The 3,421-nt window shown below is 51.8% G+C and overlaps 1 long non-coding RNA gene across 1 annotated transcript in view; it reads left to right on the plus strand.

Annotated features, from left to right (window-relative positions):
• Window positions 1–2,778: 2,778 nt before the first annotated feature.
• The window catches only part of LOC102485457 (uncharacterized), a 7,081-nt gene continuing 6,438 nt past the window's right edge, over window positions 2,779–3,421 (plus strand). The window contains exon 1 of the long non-coding RNA XR_335033.1: window positions 2,779–3,135. This is a non-coding gene — a long non-coding RNA (uncharacterized LOC102485457). The remainder of the gene's footprint in view (window positions 3,136–3,421) is intronic.

Genomic DNA, 3,421 nt, shown 5'->3' on the forward strand with positions numbered 1-3,421 from the left:
AGAAAAGAAAAGAAAAGAAAAGAAGGGGGGGGCGCAAGACGTTGAGGTTTCTAAACCATGCAATTCTTCACACCTGTCTGGCACGCACACGTCTTTCTCTGGCAACACGAGTGAGTGCAGGTGGAGCCTTGGTTTGTCCTGGGACCCCACTGCCCTCCACACCCTGACTCTCGCCCAGCCTCTTCTGCCTCAACTTCCAGATCTGGCAGATTCTGGGTACCACCTCCTGTTCCAACGTGCTGGAACAGCTTCGGCCTCCCGTTGTATCTGGAACTGCCAGCGTGGAGGCTCAAAACGGAGGCCTCACCGCAACTCAACGCGTGGACCGAGCTTCGCTCAGGCCTTTCCGGACACACGGAGAAAGGCTGTCCGCCAGCCACGTCTCCCCTGAGCGCCATCCAGCGGCGACGTGGCGCCCGCACCTTCGGCAGTGGTTCCCGGCCAGCCTCTCCAGAGGCACGAGACGCGGAGGTTTCCAAGTGGGAAGCTGGGGGCCCTTTCTCCACCCGGTCCCCACCCTGAAATGATAGCACCTCCACCTCGAAGCCTCTGCATGCACTTTTACGATTCACCTAGCTTTCAAGTCTCCCCTTGTATTTCTGCATTACCTGTACGCTGGACAGGGAGGTGTTTAAAGGAGAGGAAGTATTTGCTCCACCAGTGCCTGGAAACTTTCCTGGGGCAGCTGGGGAAGGGGGTGGGGGTTCATCCCGGGCTTCGTGACTCTCTTCATCTCTCTTCACCACTGACATGTTAAGTCCTGTCTTTCTATAATTCTACACCTATGACCTTATTGTGGCTGGAGTCAGGCGCCTAGACTCTCCGCCTTTGCATGCAAAGTAGGCTGTAAATGTCTTCCGTCTTCCACGAGGTCCCGAGGTCCCGGTGGGTGTCGATCCCCCTGGTATAGGGGGCTACAGGGTGGCAACTCGGCGCACCAAATCCTTCATGTAACGAGAGAAAAACCACCACTCTGCACCCACCCGGAATGATATCGTTAATTTTTTGGAAAAGTGCCTGAGTACACACATATTAAATATATTATTGAGTGGGTTGTGGGAGACTGAAAACACCAATCGGCATTGGGCGAGGGGGCATAGTCTCCAATTCCCTGGTAATTTGTAACAGATAGACTTTATTGCTCCGAGAGAGAAAAGGAACAGTGTAACTGCAAAGCAAATTTCACTCTGTCTATATTGATCCAATATAAGTCTGCCGGTGGGGTGGTGGGGTGTGATTACAGTGCATTTTTTTTATAGCTGAGATTTGATTGTATATTCTAGGCTATGGAGAAAATGTCTACATGTACACCTTTGTACGCACAGGGAGTGTTTTAGACCCTACATGCATATTGTCTTACCATTAAATAATGCAGGGGAATATACAGACATCAGGTTGGACCCAGCTCGGTATACGTCCAACATGAGGGAGACCTAAATTGAAGTTCTAGAAAGAGCTATGGCTTTGCTCTCTGGAGCAAGACAGGCTCACCTTCTCTGGAGTCAGCTGGGGACAGTCTTTTTACTATTTTAGCCAAGAGGAATTTCCTAATTTCCTTTATCCTTCAACTATGTGCAACTCAAAAGCTTTATCATTCAACGCCAATATCCCTGTTATACAGAAATCAGTTTCACTCCTCCACCAGTCCAGGAAACACACACACACACACACACACACACACACACACCCCGTAACTACAGCCAAAGGCCTTTCTTTGACTCCAACAATTCTCAAATTCTAGATGGAGAAATGAAACAGATGCCTGTCCCGGTTATTCAGGGCATGAATACGTGAACAGAAAAGAAAATGCACATCATATTTTAACTTGTCCAATAGCAAAATCATAACTCTGTCCCAAGGTCTTTTCTCTTTTTCCTCTACGTAGTCCTAGAAAGTGGGGAGGGGGGAAGGTGAGGACGCTTGAAAAGGGGGAGGAGGAATTCAAGGCATTATTTACACCTGCAAACTTTGGATGGCTGTCTTCGGCACCAATTGGCTTAATTGTAAATCTTTTCCGCATGGCCCCAACTCCTGGACTGAGCGTCTGGGTTTAATAATGCGCCCCAGCACCCCAGCAGGGCCAGGTTGAAAAGAGAGAATCCTCTGCCCCACCCCCCACTCAGCTCAGGGATAATTAGAGCAGCCCCCCTCCTCCAAAAAAAAATGCTTGAGGTACCAGAAAACCAAACTCAAACATGCCATGCGGGGTGGGGGGACTCATATTTTACTGTCTGAAGACAAGGGGCATTATTTTAAAAGCAAATGTAACCTCCAGGTTAGAAGTGGGAGGCAGGGCCCCCACTTCCTCGAGTTTGGGTTGCAGGAAGGGTGAGTGAGAAAGAGGAGCGTCTCTAGTCGAAGCCAGAGACAGATTCAAACTGCCCCAGCTAGCAGCGCTGGGTTGACCTGTTTATAGAACTTGCTGCTAAGAAAACATGTAAAAACACACCCCAGCGGTGGGAGAGGAGAACGCTCCCTCCACCCCAACCCTCTCTGTTTCACTCAGGATCTTTGATTTTCTGAGCCTCTACCCCTCATCCCCTGCACCCAGGCTAACTCCTTGCAAACGCTTTTCCATCATTTTGACGGATAGAGGGTCCTAAATTTTCCCTTCATTTGGGGGGACCACCCCCCCCAAAAGGTAGTTACCATTCACACACACACACCCTCCTTGCCCCGTTTGCCCGTTGCAAGCAGAGGGAAGTCGGAGGTAGGAATGGGTGCTGGGGGGGGAAAAAAAAAAAAAGACATACCGGACTACGGGGCGAGCGGCTTCTGATTGAACCCCGCAATCTTGGTTTTCTCAAAAAGAACAAAACTGCGCTTTGCGGATTGGGCCCGCCGCCCTTGTCTTTATTCCCACCCGGGAGCACGCCCGGCCCCGCCCCGGTAGCTGCAAGGGCGAGACAGGTAACCAGCACAGGGTTACCTGCCCGCGGCCCGCAGGACCTTGTAGCCGCCGAGGGCCGGGGGAGCCAACCCTTTGCTCTCCTGCGAGTCTGTGCGGCGTTTGGGGCAAATTCCCAACCCTGTCCCCCCTCCACCCTCGGGTGCAAGTGTAATCCGACGCTGGAGCTTCTCCGGGAGGCCTGGATCCGCAACGAGGCACGTCCAGCTTCCGTATTTGGAACCCGGGTAAGGGGGGACCGTAGGTGAAGTCCCTGGGGCAGAAACCGTCGCCAAAAGGACATTCTGGGGCTGTCTGGGCTGCGGCTCATCTCCAGCCCCTTCCTGAGGCCTGACGTCTCCCTTTCCCTGGGGAGAGGAGGAGAGGGCGCAGCAAGGGAAGGCAAACGCAGCTCCTGATCCAGGAAGGCCGGTCCTCTGCGCGGCCGGAAGGATTTTTAGAATTTGGCTTAGAGATGAAATAAATGGAGGCCTGACTCCCAGCAAAAAAATACAAAAAAAAAAAAAAAAAAAA

This window comes from Tupaia chinensis, unplaced genomic scaffold, assembly GCF_000334495.1.
Source record: "Tupaia chinensis unplaced genomic scaffold, TupChi_1.0 Scaffold000320_1, whole genome shotgun sequence".
NCBI classification, from domain to species: Eukaryota; Metazoa; Chordata; class Mammalia; order Scandentia; family Tupaiidae; genus Tupaia; species Tupaia belangeri.